We start from the raw sequence: 18,020 nt of genomic DNA, 5'->3' as shown, positions 1-18,020 counted from the left end.
CGGTTCCTTTTTGGGTTCGCCTTTTTGAAGCATGGGTATTCCTTGGCTGTGGTTTTAGTCCTTTTTTTATTCTAGGTTTTGGGTCTTGGTCAACACTGCCTTCAGATGGTGAGTGCTGATGGCTGGTTGATGTGTAGTAGGTGTCTTTATCTTGTGCTCATTGCATAAGATAACACATTTTAACACAAGCACACTGATATCAGCTATTTCACTACTGTCTAAGCTTAATTAACAACAGAAATAAAAACTGTATCTTCATACCAAACCTACTTTAACATTACACATATAAAATCTATTTTTATATTTGTGAAAAGCCAATATCATATATGTATCCGTAACAGTGGGACACACAGCCAGGGGAGATACAGTCCCCAGTCCCTGTCAGCTGCATGTCCCGGTGCCCCTGGTGCCCCTCAATTCCCAGTGCCCCTTGTTCCCCCTCGATACCCTGGTGCCCCTTGATCCCCTGGTGTCCCTTGATCCCCGGTGCCCTGCTCCAGATGGCAGAAGGGGGATCACTAGAGCCCCATTTTCTGCCCGGGCCCTGGTGCAGCAGGACCCAGCTGGGTGCAGCAGAACCCCTCTGGGTGCAGCAGGACCCAGCTGGGTGCAGCAGAACTCCTCTGGGTGCAGCAGAACCCCTCTGGGTGCAGCAGGACCCAGCTGGGTGCAGCAGAACCCAGCTGGGTGCAGCAGGACCCAGCTGGGTGCAGCAGAACCTGGCTGGGGTTCACCAGGAGCCCATTTCCTTGTGCTGGGTGCAACAGGACCCTGTTTGTCCCCGCTGGGGTTCACCTGGAACCCTGCTGGAGCTCACCAGGACCCCGCTGGGGTTCACCAGAACCCCATTTCCCCGTGCTGGGTCCTCAGAAAGTCTCCGTTACTGTCCCCTGTTGGGATGCAGCAGGAGCCTATTTGTCCCCACTGGGGTTCACTAGAACCCCGTTTCCCTTCATTGGGATGCAGCATGACCCCGCTGGGGTTCACTGAGACCCCGTTTCCCCATGCTGGGCCCTCAGAAGGTCCCTGTTAGGGTTCACCAGGACCCCATTTCCCCACTGGGGTTCACCTAGAACCCCGCTGGGGTTCACCAGGACCCCGTTTCCCCACTGGGGTTCACCTAGAACCTCGCTGGGATTCACCAGGACCCCGTTTCCCCACTGGGGTTCACCTAGAACCTCGCTGGGGTTCACCAGGACCCCGTTTCCCCGCGCTGAGTGCAGCAGGATCCCAAATTCCCGCGCTGGGCCCTCAGAAGGTCCCTGTTAGGGTTCACCGGGAGCCCGTTTCGCCCCGTCGGGGTTCACCGGGAGCCCGTTTCCCCGCGCTGAGTGCAGCAGGAGCCCGTTTGATACAAGAGGAGCCCGTTTGATGCAGCAGGACCCCGCTGCGGTTCACCAGGACTCGGTTTCCCCGCGCGGGGCCCTCAGAAGGTCCCCGTCGGGGCTCACTAGGACGCCGTTTCCCCCCGCTGGGATGCAGCAGGAGCCCGTTTGGCCGCGCTGGGGCAGCTCCCGGTGCCGGTGCCGCTCTCTGTCTGTCAGTCAGTCAGTCAATCAGTCAGTCAGTCAGTCTCTCGGTCTGTCAGTCTGTCCGTATCTCCCTCTCTGTCCCCGCGGGGTGCCGGCCCCGCCGGCCGCCGCCGGGCTCCCAGTGCGCACGCGCGGGGCCCCGCCCCCGCCGCCGCCGCCGCCGCTCGCGGTGCATTGTGGGACACAAACAAAGTGCCCGGGCGGCGCGCGCGGGAGCTCGGACGGAGGCGCGCGCGCTCCCCCCGCCCCCCCCGCCCCCCCCCGCGCCCCCCCCCGCGTGCCCGCGCCGCGCGCGCGCCCCTCACGCCCCGCCGCGCGGGGGGGTCGCGCGCCCCCCGCTCCCCCCCCCCCCGCCCCCCCCTCCCCCGGGTTTCCCGCGCGCCGCCTGAGGGGGAGGCGGCGGCCTCCGCCCCCCCCACAGCATCCCGCTCGTCCCGCCGCCTCCCGGCCCCGCCGCCATGGCCCCCAGATAGCGGCCCGGCCTCACCGACCGCCCGCAGGTAACCGGGGAGCGCGGCCGGGCCTGGAGCGGGAGGGGGCCGGTCGGTGGCGCGGCGGCCGCTGGTGCCCCTCGGGGGCGGGGGGCGGGGGGGAACCGGCTCCGGCCCCTCTCCCTCCCTTTCGGACCCGTCCCGTCCCTCCCCTCGTGTTTCCCGTCCGTGCCCCGCGGCCCCGGGGCCGCGCTCTCCCCCCCGGGGGATCCCATTGCGCGGTGCACAGCCGGTGTGTCCCCCTCCCGCGGGGCCGGCTCAGCCCCGCGCCGCTCCGAGGGTTCCCGCGGCGGGGGCGGCTCCGGTGCCGGTGTTTGGGGGTGTCACCTCCCTGCGGGGGTGTCCCCTGTCCCTCCTGCCGCTGCTTTGGGGCATCACCTCCCTCTGGGATGTCCCCTGCCCCGCGCTCCGTTGTTTGGGGATGTCCCGTGCCCCGTGTCCCGTGCCCGGGGTGTCCCGGTGCCGGTGTTGTCCCCTCCGGGCTGTCCCTGCCCCGGGGGAGCCGCAGCGCTGCCGAAGCCTGCGGGCACAACGCGAACCTGGAGTTCCGAGGGCTGGGGTGGGGGGGAAGTTGTGTTGTTTCCTGCATCCCAACGGGATACCTGCTGCCTCCAGTGCCGGCTTATGGGAGGAAATAGAGGGATTCCCACTAGTCGTGAGGCAGCGCTTCTGTCCCTTTGTTGTTGTTTGTTTTTTCCCTACAACAGCCCCTTCTGCGTATTCCTTAGCGTCCATCTGCCAGGGTCTGCTGCGCTGCCTCTGTGTCCATGCACCGAGAGGGTGTCACAGTGCTCATCTGCCAGCAACTGCTTCGTGCTTTTCTGCTCTCCTTCCATCTCTCCAGAGTCATTTTCCTATATAAACATAATCAGCAGATTTTGGGAGTGTATCATCTGGTTCTTGCTTGCCAAAAGCCTGTTGTCTCTTTTAACACACACACAGGGTACTGGTGCCTCCCAAAATCTGCTCTACCTGTTTCCATGGCATGAACTCGCTGCTTGACCAGCACAGCCTGTTAAATCCCACACCTCAGGGGGCTCCTGCCTGGCTGCAAAAGCTGCTGAGGTTTTCCCCACCCACAAAGACACATCCTCCTGCAGAGCCTAAGGGATGAGTGCTGCAGCCCAGCTCCTCTGCCCGATGCTGAGGGCTGTGTGGCTCCTCCTCCACACTCACCAGGGCTATCAGGGCTATCTTCCTCAACCATAGCCTCACCAGGGCTATCCTGCCCACTGCAGCCCGCCCTGGGGGTGTTGGCACCCCTCAGGGAAGGTGCAGGCCAGCAGCCTTGCTGCAGGCAGGCATTCCTCATGCATGTGGAGGTTTCCAGCCTGTGTCCTTTCACATCTTGGATGTTCCCACAGATGCCAGGTGCCAGCTGTTCTCATGCTTGCTCTCATCACCTCCCTGCTGCACGTGCCAGGGAGGTCAGCCCTGTCCCCATCTCTGGTCCTTGCCTGTTACATCTTCCATGGCTGAAACTTCCCCTTTTCCTTCCTGGGCCCTGCAGTGGGAGACTCAGGTTAAGCCTACCTTGGTTTGTACTTTGACTTTGAGGGTTTTTTTTGAGCAGTCCAGCAGATGAAAATCAAGTAGTGTGTGCACTTCCTAGGTGTTAGCACATCCCATGAGTCTAAAATACCATCACTTTCTCGATTTTTCTGGTCATATGAATCATTTGTCCACTGTGGGATTTTTTTCTGAGACCTTAGAGCCCCTTCCAGTGCCTGAAGAGTTTCCAGGCAAGCAGGAGAGTGACTTAGACAAAGCGATGGAGTGACGGGACAAGGGGGAATGGCTTCAGATGATGGAGGGCACGCTTAGATGGGATATTGGGAATAAATTCTTCCCAGGGAGGGTGCTGAGGCCCTGGCACAGGGTGCCCAGAGAAGCTGTGGCTGGCCCTGGATCCCTGGGACCATTCCAGGCCAGGCTGGACAGGCCTTGGAGCAGCCTGGGCTAGTGGAAGGTGTCCCTGCCTATGGCAGGGGAGTTGGACGTGATCTTTAAGGTCCCTTCCAACCCAAACCATTTTGGGATGTTTCTAGAATCATTACTGTCCTCACCTGATACTCTGGGTTTCCCACACTCGTGGGAAGTTTCTCAGTTTTCTTAGCCACATGTTTACCCTGCTTTCCTTCTGTGCTTCTGCCTGATACAAGGCCTTTCCTTTCCCTTTTTAGAATTTTTATTTTACTTATTCTTGGGGTGTGTTCACCAGGGTATCCACATGGCAGCTCCTACTGAGGTAGAGGTCACCCAGTTCACTGCTGAGCTGATCCCTGGCTCCAAGCTGGACGTTTCCATAGATGAGCTGGTGGTTCTTTGTCACATGTGGCCCTGCTCTCTGGACCCTGCAGGGTGATGCTGAGTGGGAATGAGTCCTGTGCAGGCAGGTCACAGACCAGCACCCAGGAGTCTTTCAGGGAATTGGGTATGCTTTTCTTCTGCCCTCGAGGTCTCCTGCTGCAGCTTGATGTCTACACTGATGCAGAGCCAAGGTGTGATGAGCCTGGAGACCTTGCCTGGGTTTAAGTGCAGCTATTGAAGGAGGTGAAGCTGAACCTGGCAGCTCAGACACAGCTCTCCCAGTGTAATTGCCTCCATTGATGTCCAGCTGTTTATTCCAGGAACCAGTTACAATGCTCTAAGAGCCTCTCCCTTGGGACTACTTCTATTTAAACAGCTGGTTTTAATCCAAAGCTTTAATTGGTGCTTACTCTCCAAGCAGTCTCTTTCCATGGGAAGGGAATTTCCAGCCCCACTTTAGTCTCCCCAGGTGGATGATGCATGGATGCTGAGGAAGGATCATGCCTGGGAGGTTTTGCCCTGCTTTTGTTTACAGGGTGAGAGAATTCCTGCCTCTCTGACTGTGAGGTTTGGCGGGGAGAGACTGTCCTTACATATTCCTCTGCAGTACGTAAGAGGAGTAGTCAGAGGGTGAAACTGAATCCTTGCCATGTTTGTTGCAACAGGAGGTAAATCATGATCTCTGGCACTTTCCAAAGGGGTGCTTTCATTCTGCAGTGCCCCTGGAGAACTGTGCTGCTCCGAGGGTCTGCCCAGCTGTTTGCCAGGAGGATCAAAAGCAAAACAGCTCCCCCGTCCCAGGCTGAACAGCCACCCAGACCTTGGGTTTGGTTGTATCCCATGACTTGCTGGAAGGAGATTTTGTATCTTTATGGTCTTTCTGTGTTGCTTGTGCCTGGTGAGGTGTTTGTGTGGCCAGCATCAAGTCTTGGGTCCTTCACACTTGTATGGGATATTTCACAATATTTTCACTGGCCTCATCCATTATATCTGCTAAACTTGTTTTTCAGTGAGCTTTGAGAACATCTGAGTATGTTCCTAGGAGAGTGTCTGGTGATATATGTTAGCTTCACTCCTTTTAGGAATTATAATCCACTAGCTGAAAGAAAAAGAAAATAAACCTGTGAGAAAGCAGTGGTACTTTTGCTGGCCTGTGACGAGGAAGGAGATGTCCCCTGACGTAGAAAGGATTGTCTGTTGACATTCTTCTCCCTCTCCCGGTTATAAGTAGGTTATCCCTGCTCAAATTATGCAACTGTGCAGACAGCCAGACTTCAGGAATTCCAAATACTTCAATGTGTCAAGTGCTGACTTCTAAATTAAATGCCACGGTTGCAGAGCGTGTTCACAGTCTGTCGCTTGAAATACGACATCAATCTTGGAATCGCTGTGGCTGAGAAGGGGCAGCAACTTAATTGCTTGTTTCTTCCAAGAACTGTTGTGGGAGGGTGCAGGAGCCAAACTGGGTGGGAGATGTGCCTCTACCTGTGACACTCTTTCCATATGGAAGTCAGCAGTTACAAGCAGAAAAAAACCTACTGAAAACATTGATTTATGCAACAAATTGAAATGCTTCATTCTCTGGCAGTGGCTGTTGCTTCAAAGATGCAGTTTCCAGCATCTACATCTAATTAAATAGTTGTGTGCTTATTGCTAAGTAAACACAGGAGCCCATCACTCTCCTTGCCTTGGAGAGCAAATTGATTCTTCTAATGGTTTCACTGGATGAAAGCAGGTGTCTAGGATTGCTTTGTGCAAGGTGCTGAAATGAAATGGTGGTGGTAGGAAATGAGCTGCAAACCTGATAAAATGGGGTGTCAGGAAATGTAAACGCTCAGCATTTCATTCAATTCTTACATTCCATTTAATCAAGTTAAGGAAGTGACTTAAACTGTGCATTATTTGTAAATAGCGTGTTCTTAATGCGTTCTGCTTTAGAGCTGGGGAAATAATTATTTCACATGAGTAGATTTAGCAGAGCATGTGAAGGATGGGATAATAAGTGCTGCAGAAAGTGTCCTGGGCTCAGCATGTGGTCTGTGACAGTGGCCACGAGTAAATCATTAGGGGAGAGTGCAGCAGCAAGCCCAGGCAGCTCAGGCACCATCCCCAGCTCCGGGTTTCGAGTGGCCGGAGCAAGGGGTCTGTGCTGGCAGAGCCTGTAGGGCCTGTCCTTGAGGGAATTGCCAAAACATTTCCAACAGTTTATACCTGGAGCTTCCACAGAACACCCTGTGATGAATCCCTCAACTTGTACAAAAATAATACCTGGCTTCTGGGGCATTTTGCTTCTTTTTAAACTATAATCTCATTGAATCCCTCGTACTTTTTGTAGTACGAGAAAGAATAAAGAATCTTTTTTGCATCAGCACCTCATTTGTAATTTTACAGGTCTCAGTTTTCTCTCTGCTGCATTGTCCCAGTCTGTTTAGTACATCTGTCTGCAGAGGCAGCTCTACATCACTTGTTTGTTTTTTTTTCCTTTGAGCTCTGCTATTGTTTTGAGGTGATTTGGCCACATTTGTTTGCTTGCTTTACCCAAGAAGACTGAATAAAGGGAGACGTGCTTTCTAATAAAGGGATACTTTGTAGCTCCTCTGTGATAATATTATAAACATTTACTATGTGTAATGTTTTCTGTTCAAAGTGCGAATGAACTCAGTAATCACAGTGAGAGATATTGTAGTGGAAATACAGATACTGAAGAAGATCTTAGTTTATAAATACAGCTACAGATGGCCGTTGATAAGGCATTTTGTATTTGGATATTACCAAGAGAGCATTATGGAAAAAACTACAGTTGTGGTGGATACTTGCCAGAGTTAAGTTGGAAGGCATTGGAAGCATGAATGTGCCGTGTCCTATGGAGAGCTGAGAGCCCCAGAAATTACTCGTGGGTTTGGGAGTAACTGCTGGGTTAAGGGACACATTGCTCCCTTGTTGGGGACAGATACTGGCAGTGTTAAAGCTCTGTGGTCTGACAGTTCCTGCAGCTTTCTTTCAACGTCTTGTTTTGGTTTTTTCAAGTGGATAAATACCCCTGTTTTGAAAACCTGCTGTCAGAAGTTTCTGTAAAATGTTAGTAAATATGCTGGAGTTTTAAAAAAACCCCACAAAACTCCCCTTATGCCCAGCATGAACCGTGGATATGGTTCTGCCAGGCCAGCTTTGGCCATACAAGGGCAGGCAGCTCCAGCCTCTGGAGTAGCTGCTCACCTGATAACGTGATTTGTGGATAAATACAAGCACTTTTAGGTTTTGAAGCCAAAAAGAACTCCTTTTAGGCATTTATCTGCATAAATGAGTCATTAGGAAAATCAAGGTACACGTAGTGCTGAAAGGGTGATGACACAACCACATTCCTGCCTTGCTTGAACTTGTTGAGGATTCTTTCTAGCTGCTTCCGTTGGGAAGGTGGCTGTTGTTGATGTGTCTGTGACACCTTGGCAGCTGGCAGCAGTCCATGCTGGCTGGATTAGCAGTGCCTGTTCTCCTCCTCGGATCACACAGGATGTGAGACTTTGCCTTGATCTTTCCTTCTGCTCTTTACTGAGCTTTTTCTTCAGTGTTGCTTCCAGCACTGAGGGTGTTTATAGGGCTGCTGTGCTTCAGGGAGAGTTCAGATATGCACTGCCCTTCAGAAAAAAATCATTTATTATAGTTAATGTGGATTTCATTAGAGTGTAATGCTTCCTGGAATAAAAGTGGGAGAGAAAAGCTGTCATTTTGTGTAATAAGCCTGAATATTTCAAACAACCAGTCAGTTGACAGGTAAGCTTTGTGCTGAACTAGTAAAAACTAGCACTTAGCCAAATTTGGTTGTGACAAACCTACTGTTTGTGGTGTGCCTTCCAGTCTCTTATTTCTGTCAAATGAGGAGACAAGGGAGAGTGGTTTCCAGGGTCAGGAGGGAGCACAGTGGGGTGGGAGGCATGGTTTGGGATAGTGGAGAGGAGGGACTCTGCACTTTGGTTGCTTTTGTGTAATGCACCCCTGATTTTGCCTTGGAGGGAGGGAAAAATAATGTGTGGGGACCAACAGATAGGAGAGTTTTGTTATTTTTGTCTTTTTGACTCTTTCAGGGATCCAGAGGAGTAGTGCTACCAAAACAATCTTGAGCCATACTGCTTTGCTGTGTCATTTTTCCTGCTATTTCTTCCACATGCCATCACCAGAAAGGAGTTGGAGATTTTTGCTTTTGTGACTAATCTGGGAGGCTGGCTTGGGTAGTCTTCATGTGTGTTTTTCCTGACTTCTTGTTGATATGCTTGCAGAGCTTCTGAAAGTGAAGGCTCAAATGCTGTGGGTAGCCATGGTAAAACAAGAAAAAATAGTTTTTTGGAATTAGTTTAAATTAACAGGTTGCTGCAGTTGCTGCCACGTGCAAATGAAAGTAATATATGGACATTTTTTGGCCATTTGCAGTACTTAGAAAATCTAATATTAAACTGGGGGGTTTTGTACTGTTGTTAAAGACCAAGGACTATAAAACTGCAGCCTCGCTTTTTATTACAAAGTGGGAAATGGTCATCTAACAGCTTCTCTACACTAAGAAATTCGGGAAAAACTTAACCTGAATTTGCATGAAGCAAAAGTACAAAAAAGTTGCTGAGATCCCATAAAAATTATGCATGAAGAGTGCCATGGAAAGCGTGGTTAAATCTGAATGTGTGCCTTAGGGCTGTAACACATCAGCCCATTCACTGTAAGCTGATTACATTCTGAGGCACTTCCCTGCATAAGGATATGATGAGGACTCAGTTCACTTGTTGCTTTTATTCTACCAAAAAAATCCCCCCAAAAATAGAGAAGTGCAGATTTGTTTCATATATTGATGGCACATTTAGTAGTTTGATCATGTGGTTTTTTGGGGAATTGGTGAAAACCAAAAGTACAGGTTGCTGTGAAGTATTCCAAAGCACTGTCTAGTGAAGTTCACACATTAATTTTTATTATGAGAATGAAGGTAGTTCAGTGTGGAACAAGACGTTTTCACAGTTCCTGCTCATATTGTTAAACAAGCCTCAGTTTTAAGTGCTGTCAGAAAATTGCTTTTATGTGCTGTAAGGAATGCTAACGTGAGATTCCTACAATGCAGAGTTTAAAGCACCAGAGGCTGGGGAAGGTGGCATTTATCTGGTTTGCTTATTCAACCATGTGAAAGCTATATTAGGCACATAAACTTTCTGCACTATGCTGCAGCTTCAAAAAAGCAACAAGTTAAATCTGGGCCCTTTGAAGTAGTGAATGGTAACATTCTGTTCTCCAGAAGTGATGACTTCAAATGATCACACCAAAACTCAAAAACCTGTCATGGCTGAGGAAAACAAGGCAATTCTCCCCAGATAAATCTTATTTCAGAGTATCACTGTTGCATGAAACATGGGTTTTGTTGGAGCCAGCAAATTTCAGTTATGTAGAAAGGCAGAAAGTCTTAAAAAAAGGACATATATCTTCTTTCTCTATCTGTAAATGATCTTAGGAAACATCTTACTGTTGCAGAAAAGCAGTGTGTGGCGTCAGATCAGTTTACATACAGCAGGCCCTGCTGTCCTGCCCTGATTATTGTAATCTCTGCTTTTAATTAGATGCTGAGCTTAAGAGCTGTTGTGCTGCTCAGTGCCCTCGATGTGTTCCCTGTCAGTTCTGGCTGCTCCAGTGTCCCTGCTGAAAAATGGTAAAGGAAGATGCTCTGAGAAGATCTAAGCACAGTTTACTTTGCAGACACGTTAAGGGACAGCTGCACAGAGAAGAAAAATACACCAAGACCCCCTTCTTGAGACTCTTTCAGGAGGTTAAAATAGATATTGACAAAAAACGGGCAAGAAATGAGGCATTGCAGTAGGCTGGTGTTCTGTGTGCCTTTTACTTAGCTGTAAATTTAATTTAACAGTATGGAGATCTTACTCCAAAGTCACTGTTAACCCATGAGCTTCCAGTTCACAGCCCAAGTTTGTTCTAGATCCCTAATGTATTGTGCCAAATGTTAAATTCATACTCTTGGATTTCCCATGAGTTTTGTTCTGTTCCTGGGATTCCAGTTCTCAGTCATTTGTTTTTGTGTGTGGTGCTGATGATACACCTTAACCTTTTGATCAGCATTTTCTGAGCCAGTGTCTTGGAGATCTTTGCTGAAATGAGTTCTTAAGGCACTCCATAGGTGAATTCTTTTAATCTGTTATCCAAGTACATGAATTTCTTTCAGCTGGCTCTTTACCTTCAGTTTGTCTGTTCATCTGTGTGTTTGCACTAACAGCTCTATTTGTCATGTTAGTCAAACATTTAATGAAGTTCTCATCATAGCTGGCTTTTCCTCTCTCTGAAAAATACATTATCAATTCAGCTTGAGACACTAACTTCAGTAAACACAGGTGGTATCCCAATTTCTGTTTGTTTTCTTATTCTTCATTCTTTTTTTCTTCAGTTTGTTTTCATTGACTGGATTTGTGCACTTGTATACAAACACCTGCAATCATGTATCTTTGAGAGATTAAAACAGCTCTATATTTTTTAATAATCAGACCTTGTACATTAAATATTTGAGAGATGAAATTATCATAGTGCTAATGTTGCCAAGCTTATTTGCAGGTGTGCACCACAAAATGAGGCAGTCTTTGAACAGTCCTGCCTCTTCTCCTGGTTCACTGACACCTTTTCCCTGGGAATTAAAGTATCACTATTTAATCACAGCAGCATCTAATGGAAACACTTTTAGACTGGCTTCTAATGAAAGAAGCGCCAACATGTTTTACACACCTACAACATGACATTTAATCTGCAAGTTTTATCTGCTCCAGGAGTTGTAGCTGTGCTTTAATCTTGCTGCATTAATCCAGCACACTCAGTGCCTACGTTCAGAGCTCCAGGTTGGCTGTCAGGCATTCCCAAGCGTTTGGATTACAAGCTCTTGCCAGCTCACAGCTTTTCCCATCACTCAGGAGGGTCTGTGATCAGCCACGGCCATTTACAGAGCTGTGCAGATGAATTTCCATTGCTCTGAAGCCAGTGGGAGCATTTAGCAGTTGAAACTTCACTATGGATAACTTAACTTCCAGCCCTGTGACATTTCTGCAGTCAATAATGTCTCCATTTATCTGTTTTCACTCTAGACCTGCTTCATGGCAGCTGTGAGTCCATCAGCTGCAGTGAGCACAACTCGCATTTTCCTGAGACATAACTGATGTGCAATTCCTGCCATAAAAATTAAAAAGAGGGAATTGAAGTAGAATTAAACTCTGCTGCCAATTTGAGGTCAGACAGGAGAAAGTCCTGCAGGCCCCTTCCTGTAGGCCACATATATAAGGGTTGATAGGGGACAAGAATAAATGTAGAAGTGTCATTTTCATGAGGAAATGACAAGCCAGAGCTGCATGGGAGTCTGCTGCAAGTACGTGGCTGCTGGTGAAGTTAATGAATGTGGCCTTGGAATCTGTAATTATTATAGTCAGACAGATGAGTGCTTAATTCTGCCCGATGGGAGAGCTCCACTCTGAGTTCCAGGACATGCCTGGGGCTTTCAAACAGATACACTCTGCAGAAACACTCTGGAAGATGCATCAGCCCAAATAGGTAAGTTCTGTGCCATGTTCTGTTCTGTCATTGGAAAGTTTCTGAAGGTTTGTGGGACCCCTTTGATCAGCAGGTTTGGCTTGGCTTGGTTTGGGTGTGCACATTCCCATCTTGTGCCGTGTGCTGGGCTCTCTGCAGGCTGTAATTCTCCTATCAGCCCACACAGGCTCTCTGTAAAATCTCCTCTCACACTGTCAGAGCACAACTGCTGAATTTTTACATCCAGTTTAATTCCCGTGCAAATGACAAATCAGGAAAACAAACAAAAATCCCTAAAACACATTGTGCTTCACCTTAAATGTAGAAACAGCAACTCCTGAAAAATAGTGATGGTTTAACTAATGGTTTTCAGCTCTTCCTTTGCTGTGACCTCACAGTACAGAAGCAACAGTTCTCTGATATGTTTGTGTTGGTTTCAATATTCTAAAATAAAAGCAGTAGACACACATATACCTCTTTTTCATCACAGTAGATGTTTTGGGGTTTTTTTTTTTTGACTTTCATATGCTCAGACAGTCTTGTGACATGAGGAAGACTTTGGTCATCTCACTTTGGAAACTAAACCTTTTTTTTTTTTTAATTTTATAGTTTTGAATGAGGACAACTGAGATATTTGGAATTAAGTAAATATTTCTGATTTGTTCTTAGTTCATATTGCTTTAACAGCAGCCATTGTGCTTAATATCCATGGTGTAAAAATAAAAAAATCTGCAAATGCACAGAGGAATAGGAAGGACATGCTAAGGTGTTGGTTGTCCATCTTTTGGCAAGGGAAGTTAAAATCAAATACCAGGAAGGTGTAGAAGTGGATTGCAGGGATGCTGCAGTGTCTGACCATATCTCACACCTTGCTGCTGGTAAGAATTAAAACAGAATGCCAGAGTAGGGAGATGTTTTGCTCTCTCTTGTGTAGGAATACGCATTGCAAAGTTAATTAGATAAACTTTCACCAAAAAGCTAACAGTGATTAAGGCATTGTTGCCAAAAGCAGAGGCTGGTTTTGAGTGATAAATTGCAGGGGTGATGAGTGGCTGGGAGCCTTGGCACCTCCAAGAGGAGGGGTGCGAGCTCCCGGATCCAACACTCAGCTGAAGTTCCACTCATGCAAACCAGTCTAAGATAATCTGTGCTCTTCTGCTTGGGGAAAGTCTGTTGGTACTGTTCCCTTAAAATGTGTATGTAAATGTTTTCTAATTTTATCCTTTCAGAAGTGTTCTGTTGCAGCTGACATCCCATCTCCACTGTACAATAAAACCATTCTGTAGAGCAAATTGATGGGTTTGGCACCCCACTACTTGTCTCAATGCCTTCACCAGCCCTGGGAATTAAAATGCACCTACTAGATTTGCATCATGCAAATGCATTTTTCCATGATCTGAGTCAGTTTTTTCCTATCCCCATGAAAGATTAATGTTTTTGATAGCAGTGACAGCGTGAGTCAGAGCTGTAGCTGTGAGCTGGGGCTTTGCCATGGCTGCACACATCTGCTTTCTCCTTGTGCCATGCTACAGTCAAAGCTTTTGTTTGCTATTATTGCAGGGTTTAATTTGGGGGAAACTGCAGAGATCTGTTAGGAATACCAAACACGTATTTCATGGACACTCTGGGCCTGCCCTTTTCCTGGGTAATTATTTTGGAAGAGCTGCTGGATGCTTTTCACCTTGTCCTTTGCAGAGAAACACTGTTCCTGCCTGGTCTGTTGGAGGACTTGCAGTAAAGAAATACTGTGTGCTTTTGCCCTGATCTCTTCCCTGCCCTGAAGAGCTTTACCTTGGTTGCTACCAAAAATGGTGGTAGGCCCTGTCACAGCTTAGGATTTCCAGATGTGCAAATCTTCTCAGCAATTTTTTGTGAAGAGTTGCAGCCTCAGTGTGTTGACTTTGTGAACCTCAGCTCTTACAGCACTCATGAGAAACTTACCTAAATGTTTACAAATCCATTTAAAATTGGGGAATGAGAGTAGCTTATTGTCATTTTCTGGGAGTGATAAACATTCAGAGCCTCTGATAATTATGTAGGTTATTTCCATTGACCTGGATCAGTTTGAACCATGGCTGCTTCCTGATAGTGTATTAGTCTCCCTCATGGAGCTGAAGTCTGGTTCTGGAGTACTGCCTGCCACCTTTCAGCAGCAGCTTCTGCTGGGCTGTATCTAACATTTAGGAAGATCTAAATTCTAGAATTTGGAAAGTCCCTTTGCAAGGAGTTTTTTCAGAGGAAGAAGTTGGCTGCTTATGAACCAATTTGCCATTGTAGCATCCCTGGAAAGCAAAAAAAAAGAAAAAGATAAAAATTATGTGTGGAACAAAGAAGCAGGCTAGGGAGTGAGTACAGAGCACCCAACAAATGCTTTCTGTGAGCAACACTAATGGTCATGAAGTCACTGGCCTCAACAGCTCTGGCACATGAACTTGCCAACAGTGGTGTGCCAAAACCCCAGTCTGTACAAAATACATGGTCTTGTGAAGTGCAGTATTTTTGGAGTACATTGGGAAAGCACAACACACTCTTTATATGCCTTCTGCTGTGAAGGGGAGTATTAACTGCTAACAATAAATAGGTGGGTTGTAGTATTTCAGCTTTCAGTTTGTTAGGTGAAATTTCTCTTCCATTCCAGCTCCCAAGTGAAGTTCTCTGGAGTTCCTTACCTGTCGTCAGCCACTCTTGGTGGGCAGAGAGATCCTCCCAGGGAAGTGAGTGTTCAAGGTACAGCTTGAGCCCTAGCCTAGAACAAAACACCTCCAAACTCTTTAAAAAAAAAAAAACAGAAAATGCCTGAAAATTGTTCTCTTCTGAGAAGCTGTGAGGAAAGGGACAGAGAGGCAATGTCAGTGCTTGGGATATTTCAGTGAGATGGCTTGGACAGTCAGAGTCTGGTTGCTGGACTGAGAGACCAAGGAATGAGTCAAGCCCAGCACTGAGTGCTCCCCATGGTTTGCAGGCTGTGCCATCACCTCACCCCAGTCCAGGCTGGAGCTTGGCATCTCTTTCATGTTTAACATAACAGGGTTTGTGCAGTAGCTCCTGAACACTGGCTCCTTTGTGCACTCACAGTTTGGAATCTGCTGTCCTGGAGGAAATTGAAGTTCTCAAGCCCAGCATACTTCCCAGAATGGGTCATTTCCCTGGTCCACTCATCCACTGCAGCCAAAGGTTACAGGTTTGCATTCCAGGGATTCCAGGGCTCCAAAGTGAATGCCACGCTGATGTCATTTTGAGCACAGAAACCTCTGTTTGCCTCGTCTACATGAATACTGTCAGGCTTGGCAGTGCTGGGTTGAGGTCAAACTAGGTTCACTAACCTGAGATAAGATATGATTTCAAATAAAGTTTAGAAAATGCTGTTGATTGATTTAAAACTAGGATGGTGTGGTAGCTCTAGCCAGCAGTTTTGTGAAGTGAACCAGGACAAGATTCATTGTGGAGATATTAGGCCAGCTGCTGTTGGGAAAACAGATGTGTGTTTAGATAGAGATAGAAATAGAAATAGCAGACTTGTAGTTAGTTCTGATTGAAGCAGTAGTTCTGATTCAATTATGAACTTAATTATACTTAATTATACTAACCAGTTGATTTGAGGATGTGAGGGGTGCTGGTACCTGTGTACTGCAGTGAGATGACAGAGATAAAATGCTCCAGGTCACATGTTTATCCCCGTGAAAGATCTGTCTTTACTCTGCTGCTCTAACCAGTGCCCAAGGAATGATCGGCATTAAAAGTAAATAATAATATAAAAAACTAGCCAATAACCTGATTTACACCATGGGCTCACAGTTGGATTAATGTATCTGAGAGCTTGGTGAGCACCAGAGTGGGAATCTCCTAATTGTTTTCAGGACTTATGTGGCTACAAAGTGGAATACAGTCTGTTGGTTTCAGTGCTCAGAAAAAGTTGGTGTTTTCGTGCTGTAAATTGCCACAGATCAGGATAGAGAGGCTAAAGGTAGGGTGGTGGTTTTGTGGTGCTAAAAGTGACATTTGTTTTGTAATGATGTGAGTAAGTGAGAAACTGAATGCAGACAGCACCCTGAGTTTGATTCACTGACTCTTCTAAAATAGATACCATGTTTCATGCCCAATTATTTGAGCCATAACATTAGGAAGCAGGTGAATAAGGAGCTAAATTTTGTGTACATGGAAGTAGATAGGTTGCATAAGCAATATTTTTGAATTCCAATACAGTTTCATTTCCATTCACAGTTTCATTACATTATAACATTACACTTACAGTGTACAGTTTCATCTTTGCTGTTTCTAAGCTCGGAAACTTGACACCTGTTGAATCCCCAAACAGTGTATGTGCCCTGGTAGCTGTTGCTAAAACTTGCATTTCAGTAGCCTTGAAACAGTGAGAATGAGCTGAGTTACTCCAAACTGCTTAAAGGTCGTGTCTTCATTTGTGCTCCTAGGAGTTAAAAAAAACCAACTAATTTTCAAATTAATTATACAAAGCCTTTGGTACAGTAGCACATCCCTTCAGACTGCTTTTGGCTAACAGTGGACAAAATTGTCCTTGCTCTGGATGCCCTGAAGTGCTCACGTTTGAATTCTCACCTTGTTCAGGGATGCATCTGAGATGGTGATTTCTCATATGTTTCCAGGGTGACAATGTATACTGGAAAAACCATTCTCTCTAACTGTAAACGTCTGTGTCAAAGTTAAATACAGCCCATTAAATATGGGCTGAAGTGTCCCACTGTGAGTATTTTTAAAACTTGTGAAAGTGTCTTTGAATTTTGCTGTGTTTCTGGAGAGGTTTGAAATGTGTTGTGGGAGGAGGAGCCCCACTCTCTGTGATACCATCCCTGGTCCCTGCCTAGAGAATGGTTTGTGGCTCCAAAATTAACAGCTTTTCCAGCCCACTTACCACTTAGTTTAGGTGTGCACCTTGCTGTCCCCACCCCAGCATTCCCAAGGGCGTGGGTATATTTAGTTCTTGGATGTGGCATCCAAGAGCTGCTGTCAGGGACTGCCTCCAAATGGGAAATAAGACCTGCCAAAGTGCTATTTTGAAATGGTGATAATACAGAGATGATGGACTTGGGTTGAAGCTGTAATGTTGCAGCCCTTTACCCTCTCAGGTCACTGTGAATTGAGTGCAGCTATCAAAGTGCCTTGTGCCACTGAAAGGTTGGAAAGAGGATTGAACAATTGTATAACCTGGCTGTGCTTTAGCACACTCATCTTTTCATGTGCAAAATACTTTCATACTGTTTAAATTACTTTCTAAAAATATTTGATGTTTTTACTACATCGTTAACTGTAAGGAACTGATATTTTTTCTCCTCCTCAGCCTGACCCTTTGGATTTTCCTGAAAATAGCATTTGTGCATGCTCCTTGTTCACACAGAGACCTGGGTGGGAGCCACTTGTTTGAATGGAGGTGTCAGTGCAATGAGGGTGAAAGTCATTTTACAGAAGTGATTTAACAGAGCAATATCCCACATTCATGGCAGGAACACTGCTCCTGTAATAAATTTAAATCAATTTATTGCACATCATTGACTTCCGCTATTTTATTCTAAATTCTGTAATCAGATCAAGGTTAAGGAAGCAAAAGATGAAAGGAGAAGGGGAAAGGAAGCCAGAAGAGGGGAGAGGCAGCGGGAGGGGGGCAGCAGGATAAGGAATGGTTCAGAGCAGGGCAGCAGAATCGAGCTCTCACTTTGGGGCTGGAGTGCTGAGCATTTCTTGTTCAGAAGAACAGAGAGGAAAATGGGTTTGTCCTTTGGGCCTGAAAGAACTGGGAGGATTGCTCTGAGGTTTTTCTCCTTGTTTATATCGATGTATTGGTACTATTTCTAAATACCAAATTATTCCATGGCTAGTCCTTGTGAATGTGTTCTTCTTGTGCTTCTGCTGAACACAAGCAGTTGTGGATTTCTGATGTGCCAAGGAACAGCTGCAGTGCCCGGGATTTCAGAAGGAAGGGGATCCAAAGGCCATTTCTGAATATGCTGTTACAAGATTTTGCTGTAGTGTGTTGGTCTGAGATCAATGAAATGTGTTTTTCATTTGATTCGTGCTGGAGAACAAAGAGTCTGGATATTCAGATGCCTCTTGAGGTCAATCCGTTTTCTTTCAGTGAAGGGAGTGTTTTGCTTGTGCTTAACTTCTT

The 18,020-nt window shown here is 46.9% G+C and overlaps 1 protein-coding gene across 2 annotated transcripts in view; it reads left to right on the top strand.

Moving 5' to 3' along the window:
• The first annotated feature begins 1,920 nt into the window (after positions 1 to 1,920).
• The window catches only part of ZBTB44 (zinc finger and BTB domain containing 44), a 37,105-nt gene continuing 21,005 nt past the window's right edge, over positions 1,921 to 18,020 (top strand). Inside the window, exon 1 of one of the 2 annotated variants that reach the window (XM_021525794.2) lies at positions 1,921 to 2,032. The gene's annotated coding sequence lies outside the window, so the exon portion shown is untranslated. The remainder of the gene's footprint in view (positions 2,033 to 18,020) is intronic. The other variant, XM_021525795.2, reaches the window with a different exon arrangement.

Source organism: Lonchura striata, chromosome 23 (assembly GCF_046129695.1).
Source record: "Lonchura striata isolate bLonStr1 chromosome 23, bLonStr1.mat, whole genome shotgun sequence".
NCBI lineage: Eukaryota > Metazoa > Chordata > Aves > Passeriformes > Estrildidae > Lonchura > Lonchura striata.
This window is presented reverse-complemented; position numbering and strand designations above follow the sequence as displayed.